This window comes from Ambystoma mexicanum, chromosome 8 (genome assembly GCF_040938575.1).
Source record: "Ambystoma mexicanum isolate Mex_15411 chromosome 8, UKY_AmexF1_1, whole genome shotgun sequence".
Classification (NCBI taxonomy): Eukaryota; Metazoa; Chordata; class Amphibia; order Caudata; family Ambystomatidae; genus Ambystoma; species Ambystoma mexicanum.
Window position 1 is genome coordinate 1,031,595,015 of NC_090929.1, and position 15,317 is coordinate 1,031,610,331.

Below are 15,317 nucleotides of genomic sequence, written 5' to 3' on the forward strand. Positions count from 1 at the left end.
TTTTCAGAGGGATGGTTGCGATCTCAGAGTTGCCGCGCCGATGGCGAAGACCAGGGTGAGTTATTGATGCGCGGAGCGCTGCGCTGTTTATTGGTATTAATTGCTAACCTGTGTTCTCTTCCCTTCTTTGTACAGGTTGCAGTGATGTTCCGGACTGATGAGCGATCGAAGCGTAAGTGGTTTGTTAATGCTGACCTTGTTCCTTCTGCCTTGCAGGTTGTGGTGAAACCCGGAGATGGGCGAGGTAAGAGAAGCGCAGGGTGCTGCCAGGACTCGCTGCTTGCCCAGGTAAGAATTGTTATTAATGCTGTCCTTGTTTCTTTACCTTTGCAGGTTGCGGCGAACTCCCGAGATGGGCGAGGTAGGCGAAGCGCAGGCTGGATTCAAGACCGGTTACTTCACAGGTAAGTGTTTTTGCACGCTAATGCTGTTCTTGTTCTTCCGGGTATTAATGGAATCTAGATCTAGGGCTTCAGGATCTGGCTGCTGGAGAAGCAGATGAGCAGGAGCTGGACACGGTGAGCGTTACGCTGCAGGAGTGCACAATAATGCAAAGCATGTTCTGCTGTTTGGGTGTGGTTTAAATAGCCCAGATAAAGTAGTTCCAGGCCAAGTAGTTCCAGGCCCAGCCACACCCAAAACACTAGACCGCATGTCTTGGTTCTAAAGAACTGAGCTGTGTAATAGGCCTCCATGTTGGATTAAGGTCCAAAACTGGTATTGCTTTCTCCAGCATGGGGTCTGGCATGGATTCACATTCTCATGAATATTCCCCGTCGTCAGGCTGGGAATCCTCAGTAAAGAAAAAATCAGTATCAGTTTCGTTTCTGAACTGTCTTTCTTAGTAGTAACCAATCACTGGTCTCTGGGTCATACTGCCCCCAGCCAATGACTACCCTCTCCCTAAGCCCCACCCTGGCAGCCATCCTCAGATTTTTACTGCACGTTCAAGTGTTGGGAGCCCTCGTGCTATAGTTCTCAAGCTTTTACTGCGTTTTGTGATTTTTCAAGGAGTTTAATCGATTTTTTTGGTCAATCGAGCCTCAAGCTCCACCGTTTCTACTTCTGATCAACAGAGACCCGTTTCAGATTTCTCTACGCCCCTCAAGGACAAAGTTCTCGTCGAGTTATGCTTTTGGAGGATTCCAGAAGACCTTGAGGCCTACCTCATGGACATGGCCCATGAAAAAGGAAACTCAACGCCCTGATCCAAGCTGTTCAGGAACTGCCCTGGATGCGGATTGCAGAATGTATTCAAGGAGGACCTGGACGATTGGCTCATCCGAGCAAGGACAAGAGAACTCACCGTCGAGCACACAGCGAAGACCGTCCAACTGCTCACGGATCTGGGATTCTCCATCAACTTCTCAAAATCCCACCTGGTTCTGTCGCAGGTCGCACTGTTTCTGGGAGCCAAGCTCGATACAGTGGCGCGATTGGCCTCTCCGTCGCAGGATAGGACGAAGGCCATCCTGGGCAAGGTGCAGCGCCTGCTGGCCACGGACGTGTCCAGAGTGAGGTCCATCAAGTCCCTTCTCGGCATGATGTCCTCATGCATCTACCTGGTGCGCCTGTGCAGGCTGCGGATGCGTCCTCTACAAGAGTTCCTCGACGCCCGTTGGATGCAAGCGGCGGGCAGCTTCGAGGACAAGATCCCGCTCAATGAGGTCTTCCGCCAAGCAATTCGGTGGTGGGGCACCCGCGCGCGTCTGGCGGCGGGCATGGACTTTCAGACCCCGGCACATCAGGAGACAGTGACGACGGATGCCTCCCTGGAGGTATGGGGAGCGCACACCGGAGATCTCCATGCAAGAGGCCTTTGGCTCCCGGAGGAGAGGGCACTCCACTTCAACGTCCTGGAGCTCCGAGCCGTGTTATTGGCCCTCAGGTCGTTCCTCTTGTCCCTCAATGGCAAGGTGGTGAGGATTTTCACCGACAACACCACCACGATGTTCTACATCCGGAAGCAGGGAGGCACCAGATCCCCAGTCCTATCCAGGAGGCCCAGAATCTGTGGCACTGGGCCATCGCCCAGGGAATTTTCTGGTGCCCCTCCATCTGGCAGGAATAAAGAACACCATCGCCGACTCACTCAGCAGGGAGCTGCGCTCGTGCCACGAGTGGGAACTGCATCAGGATCAAGTGGATTTACTTTTTCGACGATTGGGCAACCCCCAGATCGATCTATTCGCGAGGGCGACAAACTCCAAGTACCAGAGGTTCGCCAGCAGGTTTCCCCAGCCGAGGAGCATGGGCGATGCATTCTCGTTCCCCTGAGATGGCCCGTTCCTGTATGCGTTCCCCCCGTTGCCGTTGCTGCTGCGACTCATCAACCAACTCAAGAAGTCCCGGTGCAGGATGATCCTCGTCGCACCAGCGTGGCCGAGGCAGATCTGGTTCCCCGACCTTCTGGACTTGTCAGCTTCCCCCCCAGTCAAACTGCCGACGGACGCGGACCTTCTCTCCCGAGAAGGAGGCGCCATCCTCCATCATGACCCGGGGTCATTGAACTTGCAGGCCTGGTTCCTTCAGCACTAGAGTTTGGAGGGTACGATATCCCGGCGGAATGCAAGGAGGTGCTTGCGAAGGCCAGGGCGTCCTCAACTATCAAGTGCTATGGACACAAATGGAAGTGGTTCTCTGTCTGGTGCCGTGCACAGAAGATTCACCCTCTGTGAATTACGGCCCCTCAAGTGCTACCGTACCTGCTGTCGCTGGCCAAGGCGGGGCTAGCTCACACCTCCATCAAGATACATCTAGCGGCGATCTCCCGCTACACCAGAACTACGGGACGATCATCTCTGTGGTCTCATCGCCTGGTGAAAGAGTTTATGAAGGGACTGTTCCGTTCATTCCCGCCGGTGAAGGCTCCGGCCCCGGTGTGAGAGCTCAACGTGGCGCTGTCCAGGCTCATGGAGCTGCCATTCGAGCCTCTGCATTCAGCACAGTTGAAGTTCCTGTAGTGGAAAACAGCATTTCTCGTGGCCCATCACCTCCGCATGACGAGTGGGAGAGATCCAGGCCCTATCTTGCAAGCCTCCCTACTTGACTTTTCACGAAATTAGGGTGGTGCTGAGGACGCACCCCTCCTTCATGCCCAAGGTGCCGTCGGACCTCCATCTCAACGAGCCCTTGGTGTTGCCAGTTTTCTTCCCGACGCCTTCGTCACGGGCCAAGAGGACTTTGCACTCGCTGGATGTAGCTAGAGCGCTGAAGTTCTACGTGGACCGCACAAAGAGTTTTCGGAAGACGTCACAGCTATTTGTGAACTTTGGAACTGTGAACCAAGGGAAGGCCCTCTCAAAGGCTTCCATTTCCAGATGGCTATCCGGCTGCATTATCCGCTGTCACCGGTTGGCAAAGCGACCGTTGTCCGGCCGTCCGAGAGCCCATTCGACCAGAGCGATCGCTGCTACCACGGCGTTCTTGTCTGGTGTGCCCCTGCTGGACATTTGCAGGGCTGCTATGTGGAGGTCGACGCACACCTTCACAAGATTCTACTGCATCGACCAGGATTCCAGGGAGGAGTCCAGGGTCGGCCAAGAGGTGCTGCGCAACCTGTTCGCCTGAAGGTGGGCCTGGTGAGGAGGTAAGAGCTGCTTAATGTTGAGTTGATGAAATGCTTAATGTTGAGCCTTGCCACCTCCCGTGGTTGTGCATGTGAATACTGCTATGTACTCTTATATTCATGAGCATGTGAATCCATGCCAGACCCCATGCTGGAGAAGGAACAAGTTACTTACCTGTACCTGTTGTTCTCCAGCATGGGTCTGGCATGGATTCACATGCAAACTCTCCCGCCTACCCCTCTGCGGCTCTTCACTTGGTCCTACTGCCACTTTACGTGCTACCAAATCTGAGGATGGCTGCCAGGGGAGGGGCTTAGGGAGAGGGCAGTCATTGGCTGGGGGCAGTATGACCCAGAGACCAGTGATTGGTTACTACTAAGAAAGACAGTTCAGAAACAAAACTGATACTGATTTTTTCTTTACCGAGGATTCCCAGCCTGTCGACGGGGAATATTCATGAGCATGTGAATCCATGCCCGACCCATGCTGGAGAACAACAGTTACAGGTAAGTAACTGTTCCTTATTCCTGATAATGAGCCTGGCGCAAAAGGCACCATGACTGACTCCATGTATGTTTCTGATGGAGATTTAAGGCCCTTGGGGCCAGTGTGAAGGGATTTAGCCCCACTTCTGCCAGGGGGCTGTTATACCCGAGGGGGTCAGGGGCATGGATTGTGACAGCACTCCCCCATAATGCCCCTCTCAAGGTATTTGCTCCGTCTGGCCCTGGTTTGGTCAGATGGTTCAGATGAAATCGTCTTACTAGGCGTGGCGCATGGACGTGCTGGCTAGGCTCCCATGTCCTGTCCTGAGGGCCGTATCCCTTCCAGTCCACTAAGTAATATAACTTGGACCTGGTGAGTTTAGAATCTAGGATGTCCTTGACTTCAAATTCAGGGTCTCCGTTAACCAGTACCGGATTTGGTGGTGTTTTGACCCGAGTTCCAGGCTGAACAGGTTTTAAGAGTGACACATGGAATACGGGATGGACCGGCATATTTGGTGGTAAAGATAGTTTTACTGCCACAGGATTTATAATAGCCTTGATGTTCGAGTTCCTCTTATGGGCACGTGCCGAGACGCCAACCAGACTTCATCTCCTACTTGGTAGACTGGGGCTTTTCTTCGGTGTTCATCAGAGAATCATGGCTTTATTGTAGTGTCATGGTCAAACTATTCAGAGCCTTTCCTTTTTATTTATGGCTAACCTTCTAATGATCCAGCACGTGGCCACATGAAACAATGAGTTATCCAATGAAAAATAAATTACATGTAAGTTTGAGAGCATCAACTCTTTTCTTAAGCATACCTTGGTAATTAAATTCAAATTAAGGCTTACTTTGACTAATAGTTTGAAGTGGTATGAGGTGCAGCACACTTTGAGTATGGGCTACTACAAAGAGCTTCCTGGTTTTCAATTGCATATAATGGGGATAATGTAGATCACATTGCATTGAATAGAAGATCAGCTCCTTCTTGTTACTCTTGTTTCTTTTATTTTCATGGCAATAGGGTACTGTGATGGCCCCATATCATACCCTTGTCAGCACATCTGTGAAGTGCATCTGTGAAACCAAGCCATCATGGGGGTGGCAACGAATGTAGACCTACATCATTGCATAATAAGTGCAGTGAGAAAAAGTCTTGATGTCAGAGTCTAGAACAGGAGTGATTTAGTCCTGAACTTCTTACCTCAACTGTCTGGACTTTAGAGTCTACCATTTTCTTCTGAACATCCTACAGTCTCTGGAACCAATATACTTGCTTTATTTAGTTTTACCTGTCACGTCTTCATACCCGAGTCCAAAGGCATTTCTTTCAATATTTCTATAGAACCTAGGCTGCTTAACAGCCCTTATCTGTCCCCCAGATCCTGGGACCAAGATCTCAAGGGAGCTGTGTTCGTGGTCCAGGACTCAATGAATTATTGATATCTAAAAAAAGCAGAGTGTGACTTGTCCACTAGTACCTGGTCGAGTACAGATTGTTTTAGTATTGTACAGTCCTCATATGTGTGCCAATGGATTTTCAACTTTCATCAAATAGGATCCCTTTGCTTGTTTAATAATGTCAGAGATTTTCTAAATATTACCTCAAAGACAGGGAGGGGCTGTTAATGCAAGATAATGACCCACCCCAAGTTAAAGCCAGAAGTGAGCCTCCTGAGGTCTATAGGACCATTAGCACATACTGGTAATCGCAATATAGGTTTCAAGAGTTGTGGTGATGTAAAAGCCATTATTTTAATAGTGATTAAAGCACAAATCTAGTAAGTAAATTGAATGTGGATTTATTTTGTAATACAATTGCCTACTCTCAAATCTAGTTAATTTAAATTGTTCTGGTTTAATCTCTGCTTTAAACTGTTCTGGTTTAATGTCTGCTGGTTCTGAATTTAGCCACACTAAAACGGTACTGATCTTGTTTCCACTCATTTATATTTAGCCACACAAAAACTGTACTGACTTGGTTTTAGCTGCTCTGAACTTAGCCACTTTAAAAGTGTAATGGTGCAACCTCGGCTGCTTTTGAATTTAGCCACGCTAAAACCATACTTATTTGGTACGAATCATGACATTTAATTTAGCGCTACAAAACACGCTCAGAGGACTAGTGAATCAACCCACCAAAGCACGCAAACCACACACCACTCTCCAATAACTTCTGACAACAAACAACTGAAACACTAGACACCGCCATTCCTGACACAATAATCCCAGTGAACAAAACAAAATACACCCTGAAACCTCACACGCACAGACAGGACTTCATCCTGGTTCTGCAAGCAGCAACAGATCAGCACAACATCTATCCCTCTCTCCCTGACTAACCAACTGAGACTGCTTTTCCTTACAGAGGCATGTGAGCACCTGCAGACCATGAACATGGCAGCCGTGCGCGGTATAAATCATCTTAACTTAAGGTAATCACATTTTTATTGTAAACTTGTTTGAACTGAAACAGTTCTAACACAATCACGCATTAGGTGTAATCTAAAAGTGCACATTTTCTGTTTACAAATGGGAAAGCAGGTTTTAGCTGTTACTTTGGTGCGTTCAATTGAATGTGCCATTCATGTTGCACAAGAGGTGAGAAAAAGATTCTCCTATAGAGTGAGTGCCTTGCTGAAAGAAATCTTGCTAGGAAATTGCACTGCTGTTTCTAGAATTTAGAGAAATGGTTTCTGTTTTTCTCTCTGCTTCTGATGTCAGTCGGAATGTTTGGAAAGCTGTCAATATTAGTAGTTATTCGCTGCATTCTAGGTATTCTGATTGGCTGAGAAAAGGTCAATAATAACCTTCATGTGCTAATATCAAATAGGTACCAGTGCGACCAGAACAACTAATGAATTGGTACCAGATAGCAGCCCCAATGAACAGGAAGGGGTCTTGATTTAGCCTCTTTGAAAACTTCTTGCACGTAAGTTTATATTCAGGCTTTATTGTCCATTGGTCAGCTCAATTCTCCGGGTTCACGTGCACACAAGTAGGAAGGTAGGGACATGAAGACAGGAACATATGTATGGCGAACACTGGGACCCCACACCCATCCAGCCAGCAACTCTCACTTCAACTGCACAACCGTAGCTTTCAGAACCAAGGGCCCACAGATGTTCTACCAGCTAGGAACCTCTGGTGTCATCAGCTGAACACACACTCCCATTACTACACTTCTCCCTCCGTTACACACACCACAACTTGAGGCAGAATGGAAGCAAATAACCGGCAACGCCAACACCCACCTCAAAGACACTACAAACCCCAGCCTTTCCCACAAAGTGGCCAACAATGCAGGATAAATGCCAGAGCCCAACAGAGAACAGAGGAGTACAAAGGTAACACCCTATTCAGACCAACTTCCGGACCACACAGAATGCCAGGACTCCTTCCTGAAATGGTGTGCACAGAAAGATAGAAGGCAACCAGCTGAACAATGATTCTAAACCCGCACACCAGATAAACTCACATAACACTCAAATATGACGTCACTCCTTTCTGCCCTAATGAGGAAACGGAAGAACAAAGAGTCCACTGACGTGTAGTAAGGATACCGATGCTCCTTGCATGACCATATCTGACAGGAATACCAAAAATAAAACAAAACCTCAGGCCTGCCACACCCCAGCACAACTGTTCTTGCAGAAGAAACAAGCAAAACCAACTGATCAACCTGACAACCAATGCACTTACTCCTTCCACACAGAGCTGCCCCACGGGGCCTCAGGCCTGTCAAGCCTAAGCACAAACGGCTCAAATGCGAGCAACTACACAGCAAAAAACAATCCTGCGCCGGACCACCTAAACACTATTCACACTCTGACACACACATATGCTAAGCACGGCAACAAACTAACAAAATTCACTGGCATTTTGTAATTTAGGAAAATAATTCCTTCCAAACATACAGAACACCACATTCCACACAGTAGATGCACTCATTACCCAAATTACAGCGCCTACGATGAACAACCTGCACAACTTGCAAAGCTATGTGATGCAACACTGGGCCAGAAAGCAAAAACACTGTCAATAATCATGAGAAGTTGTCTCTAACAGCACACTCCAACCCTGAACACTCTTGAGTCACTAACTTCCACCCAAAAACCTGAAAACTCCTACACTACAACAAAAATCACACTACGGCACGTCCTCACACCGTAATCTTGGGCTCACTTGCCCAAATTTCTTATCAACACACACTTGCAGAAACACCCATTTGACAATATGGCCAATGGGCTAAAACCTGGCCAGCAGGCCAAAAACTATCAGGGTCCTTTCCATGACCCTACTCCCAATAGAAGCCTCCTCACAAGAAACAGGGTACTTTGCCTTGACACTAGGGGTAATTACGCCTCCTCAAAAACAAACAAGGCACTTTACCTTGAATTAACGCCAATGTACACCTCCTCAACAATGAACATGGCACTCGCCTTGATACTATTGCCAACATACGCCTGCTTCAAAAACAGATTAACACCCTCACTGATGTGCCCGATAATGCATAAACGCCATCTTCATCGCCTCACACCCGCACTTCAAACCTAAAATTAGCGCTGCAGGTACAAGTGCGGCTAGCCCACAGATCACCACTCTCCACGCCAAAATCCACACTCCACATGCAACTCGAAACGTGCTGTAAAATTCATGCCCATGCCAGTATGAAACACATTTGTACTACATATTCAAAACTCATTCCAATCAAAACTGCATAACACAAACCTTACACAGTTATCAACTTAAGCGACTCTACCGTCATGTCCGCATAGCACATGGCTTGCATTTCCGCAAATACTGAACTACGTATTTGCACGCAGTTAACCAATGGGGAACTCAACCCTCCTGTCAATATGTGATGAACCAAAAGTAGTAACTTTCCTCCTATAAGTAAAGGTGAAATCGAAACTCTGTGAAATCGAAACTCAGACACTACTTTTTTTCTGTCACTCCCTGCTATAATGTTGAATTCCTCATCACCCCCAAATTACCGCTCTGCCTTAAAGTTCAAATATTGTCATCAAAGCAATAACCCAGGCATCCTAGACAGGGTAAGGCCACAACACGAACAGAGCAACAGAAGACCGAACAATGGCCTCGAACATAATGTACCACTACCACCCGGGAAAATATCCTAACCCTGAAACATGGGCCACAACACAAAGACAGACTCAAATGTACATATGGAAAGAGGACTGACACCCTGCTACCGCTACCGACAGAACCTAACCACAGTCAAGCTCTCCTGGATCCACGAATTTTCCCAAACTATGATCCAATTGTCTCAAAACACATGACACGTCACGCACCTTGGGGTTCTCGCCCTTCACTGCAGGGCCTGACCCACCACTCTCAAGGCTCTGGATAATACAAGTGTTGTCCTGATGCGTTCGCAGGCTAACATCGGCTCCATAGCTATGGCCCTGTTGTGAATGACACAGGCCAAAGTGGTTTGGGAGTCTCCGGCCCCTCTTCACGACTGTGCAGGAAGGCACCACCTCCAGAATGCTGTGCTCCGGACAGCGGGCGCACGGACACCAACGGCCTTCCACATGACCAGGAAACGCTAGATTCCATTTCTGTGACATCATTATTAATTCCGAAGACATAGTGTCATGAGTGCAGGACTCTTATGAATCTCGTTCATCGCCGACTCCTGTGGGGGGCGCCACTCCTGCTCCTTCGGATCTCTGCAAGCCCTCAACTGGGCCCACACACGGCATGGAGGAATGTGAGGATGCCATGGACAGCGGATGGCTTGTTCCCTTCCAATTTCTGCCATGGGTTAATGATTGCCACAACCTCCCAGGACCAAACCAACATCGTCTCGCTGGACAGCGAATCAGTCCTGCTCTCCATTACAACTGGTTCATAGAGCATGTACCTCTGGTACGGGTCACCACTATCGCTTGACTTGCTACCGCGGTGCTGCACACGTCTACACTCTGTCAGCAGAATTCATGCAAATCTCAGCTGGCTGGCGCGTACCTTTCTGCGTTCTGGGTGTGGGAAAGATTTGCCGGGGGCAGTGTGTTCGCCGCTTGCTGCACCCCCCTTAGCAGCTCCTGACCTTCGCCTGTGATTATCATCTTCGGCAGTGAAGTATAGAGGGTCATCGACTTGCACAGTAAGTTTACATTCGGGCTTTATTGTCCATTGGTTAGCTCAATACTCCGGGTTCAAGTACACACTGGTAGGAAGGTAGGGACACAAAGACAGGAGCATATGTATAGAGAACACTGGTACCCCACACCGATCAGCCAGCCACTCTCACTTCAATTGCCCAACTGCAGCATTCAGAACCAAAGGCACACTGACGTTCTACCAGCTAGGAACCTCTGATGTCACCAGCTGAACACACACTCCCATTACTACACTGTCCTGTCGCTCATAAACTAGGTCAACATACTCTTGCCCGTCATTTGTTGTGATGCCATTTTAAGTAATGCCTGATGTTTCAGGAGAAGCTCTCTGAGGTTTCTGCTGAAACCCGTTGAACTTCTTTCTCATTACTCAATCTACTGTGACGATTCTTCAGAAGGCTTCACTTCTACCCAGAGGGAGCCCTTTTCCATGAGGCTAGGGAGCTGAGGCTGCTAACCAATATTCCCCCTAGGGGTGGTAACATGCAGGAGGAACTCATGACGAAGAACTCCCCTCCTGGGGACAAGGACGTGAGTCTGGGACATGGCTTCTTTATCTCCCAACCCCACAGGGTGATTACAACACCAAACCCTTCCTTACATATGATAAAGTCTTAGACTATGTTTTACTGTGATGCGTCAGACAGTCTCACTATGATGTCTCAACACCACCACCGGCAAGTGAATCTAAGCCCTGTTGGGCTTTGTGTGTTTATTACATTATGGCAACTGGAGTGGTGCTCTGTGCGTTCTTGGACAATTTAAAATAGCTATTTGCAAAATCTGTCATTCCACCCTCTTGTAAAATTCCTGCAGCGTTCCTCCATTGCTGCTTGTGTAGTAATGGGGCTGCTTTTTAGCCTTCTGCTCGTGTTGAGCAGTACTCTGCCAGCCCTCCATCATGGCCGCCACTGACATTGCAGGCACTGGAGTGCCTGTTCTGCATCACCAAAAGGATCCTCTGCTTTGATTGGGCCCAGCTACCTTCTTGTAGCCCAATCAGATCATGCCGGCAGGCTATGGCCTGCCCACCTCCCAAGGCCCACCAGCGGAGGCCCTGTCTGTGCATGTCTGTGCCTGGCTGGATTGGTTGGCCCCCCAGTCCCCAGGTTTTTGAACTCCACCTCTGCACATCCTGTTGAACTCACACGGACTTGGGGCCTGGACCTCCAATAACTCAAAGTACTCATGCAGTGTAACCTGTGAGTAGGTAGCACCCCTAACTGCGTTAACCTGTGATTGTACATCTGCTGCCACTGTTGGTTCATGTGTGTTTAGTATGCCTTGCTTAAAAATCGAATGTAGGCATTTTTTACACCTGCAGCCACTTCGTTGGGTTGTGCATAGTGTGCCTTCCCTTCCCCCCTTTCACTCCCTTCCTCTCCTTCTATGTGTACCTTGCACTTATTTGCCTTGTTCGTCTTACCTTCACTCTCTCTACCCTCTCTCCTTTCTTCATGTATACCTCTTGCCTTATTGTAACGACCGTCAGGCACGTGCAATCATTTTTTGTCATATGTTGTAACAATTTGTACCCCTCCTATGTTGTACCACTAAATGCTAAGCACTTGCCCATTCGGAATATACCAATGCCTATTAAGAATGACCTCTTTGTTCTTACCCTCCTTGCGTTGGAGTGCTTTGAAACATTTTTGTTAAATGTATAAGTGCTATATAAATGACCAAAAATAAATAAAATAAATAAGTACTGGGACGAAGAAGAACCCAAGAACACTACAGTCAAGCATGAAGAGTGTTCGACCAGCTGTTGTCAATTAAACCAGCGTTATGTTGGGGCAGTCTCAGCTACTTAAGCTAAACAGTAAAGAAGGACAATGAGAGCGACATCCGGAAGGAGATGTCCGCAAGCTAGGAGGCCGCCAAAAAGCTCACGATTTTGAAACAGGTCGTTCGAAGATTGTATCGAAGCAGCAGTGTGGAGTGACAAGAACTAACCGAGGGACACCAGGAAAGCACAACTCGGAAGTTGAGACTCTGTGTGGTGATATGATATGATATGATAGGCTATTTATAACGCGCTTAATACCCAGATGTTTCTAAGCGCGGACCCGGAGATCGAACCAGTGGTGCTCTGTGGCGTCTTGCTTCCAAGGCGAGCACGTTGGTGCAGAGCTATCCTCCCGAGACGGTAGTGGCATGACCCGTGATGGGTGGACTGCAGTACAAGAACTATGCCGAGACCACCAACACTAACCTACTGTGGAGCCGTGGAGGTGTTTGCATAGGAAGTACGAGGAACTGTGGTGGGTGTGCAACCTGTAATGGGTGGACCTTGCCTTGTGCCCAGACCGCCAGCAGTAACAAGCCGTGAAGTGAAGGGGGCCAACGTAGAGCAGAAGAAGAAAGAGAGAAGGTAAAACAAGAAGACAAGAGAGAAGTAGATCATTTTGTGAGGCAACTCCCTGGTCAGTTCCATAAGACTGTGGTATTGAAGAGTCAAGAAGAACTTGTAAGGGGGGGCGCTTTTCCTCGTCCTGGTGGAGGGCAGTTTGAAGAATTTCCGTAAAAGGTCAAGGTCAAGGAGAGCTTGGGCAGTCTCTCCCTTGTCCCGGTAGGGGCAAGTTGAAGGACAGTGTGCAAATGGAGATAATATAACATTTGCGGAGAGAACGTAAAGAATTGATGAAGAGTCTAAAACTGAAGTAACTCAAGGAAAGCCTGCTAAAAACTGGATGTAAACTAGGAGAAGGGAGACTTTCTCCCAGTCCTGTGAGATTTGTGGAACTTTGTGAAACCCAAACTTTGAGAGACTTTGGGAGACTTCTACCCGGGAGAAGAGAGTCATTTTCCTGGGTTGGGATAATAACTCTTCTGTTAGCCTAGTGATTTGTGTTTAAGTGTCAGTGTTAGAATAGGAGTTTTGATTAGGATGGTACCTTTTCTTTTGACATAACAGACTTCTTGACTGGCCCAAGTTTTAGTTGTGTTGAGTTAGGGAAACCACCTCTAGTTAGGGATAGATGGGATTACAAATTTGTGTTAAATAAAAGTGTGTAAAAGTTTGTAGCAACAAACTAGCATTCACTTGGTCAGACTCCTCATTCCATATCACCACACTACATAGACGTCTTTTACTGGAGGCCAAACGGTACATGCTAAAATTAGGGACTTTCATCTGTCCCATATTAAAGTTGTTATTTCCAAAGAGTCACCTCAGGTGTTTTTTATATTCCACAGGAAAAACAGAAGCATTCTCTCAATATTCTTGAAAACATGCTTTTGTGTGGGGAGTTGTACCCGAGATGAGGGATAATTAACTAATCTGTGCATGGTTCAAGATCCCGAGTATTTGATTTTTTTATTGCAACATCTGAATTCCTAAGCTGTTAAAAAGGTTTGTGGCAGGAGGAGAAGATCGGCATCACCTCTGATTTTGGCCAATTTATTTCACATCCAGCGATTTTTCTGAAAGTGTTGATTCCCTCATGAAAGAGCTGTCAATGCTTTAGGCATACCTCGCAGTAAAGATAGCAAATGGTGAGCACACAGCCAAACCTTCTGCTCTACCCCACCACAGGTCACCCTTGTATATGTCATGATGCCTACCCCCGGGCATCAGGACCAAGGCCCTCAGCTCTGGGAGCAGGCATCCAGACATTTGTTTAAACCTCAGCAGCCCCGGCTAGGGGCTGTCTGGGTTCAGTCCTGGCGCCTTAGGTGCCAGGCTCATCATAGAAATCAGTCCTGGCGCCATAGGTGCCAGGCTCATAGACTTTAATTACCTGATGCAGACCATGCTGCAACTGACCAACTGGCCCAATTATTGGGGGAATTTAGGGCGGAAGTACATGCCGCTCGCCAAGAGACTAATGCCCTCAGGAGAGAACTGATTGTCTCATAGGCGCGCACGGGTGATCTGGCTAGGCAACTACTGCAAAACCAAGCTGGGCAAACGCCCCTACCTGGATATGGGGGAAACCCAAACCCCGTTTCATCAAGCAATCCAGTGCAAGTGGTTTTACCAGGAAATATTCCGTTAGCTCCACCCGAACGCTTTGCTGGGGACCCCAAAAGGTTCGCCGTGTTTATGACCCAATGCCGCTTGCACTTTTTATGCAGACCAGGAGCCTTTCCAAATGACCAAGCCAAAGTAGCCTTTGCATTGTCATATCTTAGTGGCAGCGCAGCGGATTGGTCCATTCCATTAGTCAACCAGGATGATCCTCTTCTCCGGGATTTTCAGGGTTTTCAAAGGAGCATGGAAAAACTATTCGCCAGACACTCACAGGGTCAAGCCCTGGACAACGAACATTTATCCTTACGACAAGGTAACCAGGATCTGCTAACCTATATTGCAACCTTCAATAGGTTGGTGGTGGAAACCGGGTGGCCGGAGGAAAAACAAATTACATTGTTTCATCGTGGACTTCACGGAGAACTCAAAGATGTCTTGGCTCAAGTTGTGAACCCACCTCTGGATTGCACAGAATTTATAGACTTAGTGGTCCAGCTAGACCACCGACTTCAGAACCGAAAGACTGATCGAGCTAAATTCGAGAACCGGGTATTTGTTAAACCCAACGTTGCCCCCAAAGGAACAGATGCATCTGAACCTATGCAGATCGGGGGGGTTAAAGGGCCCTTAACTCAAAAGGAAAGAGAAAGAAGACGACAGATGCAGTTGTGTCTGTAGTGTGGAACCTCAGGACATTTTCTACGGGATTGCCCTACAAAACCACCCAAGAAGGTGGTAGGAGTTGCTGATAAAAGCCACATAGAGCCTGACTCGGGAAACGACCACGCCCGACAAGCATAGAGGTCCCCTTGCCGAGCTTAAAGAAGGACACTCAGACCTCGCATCTGATCATCCCAATGGTCCTACTTGATCCCAGGCAGCCATCACGTATGCAAGAGGTAAGGGCATACATAGATAGCGGGCCGTAGGAAACTATATGGACCACAAATTGGTGTCAAGGATGAATCTACCTCTTTGCAAAAAACCACTTCGGATGTCATCACCACAGTTGATGGAACTGAGATTTCCTCGGGGCCTGTAACTCATTCCACTACAGAGATGACACTGTTGAGTCAAGATGGGCATCGAGAGACTATTGTGTTTGATCTAATCAAAGCCCCACAGTTCCACATA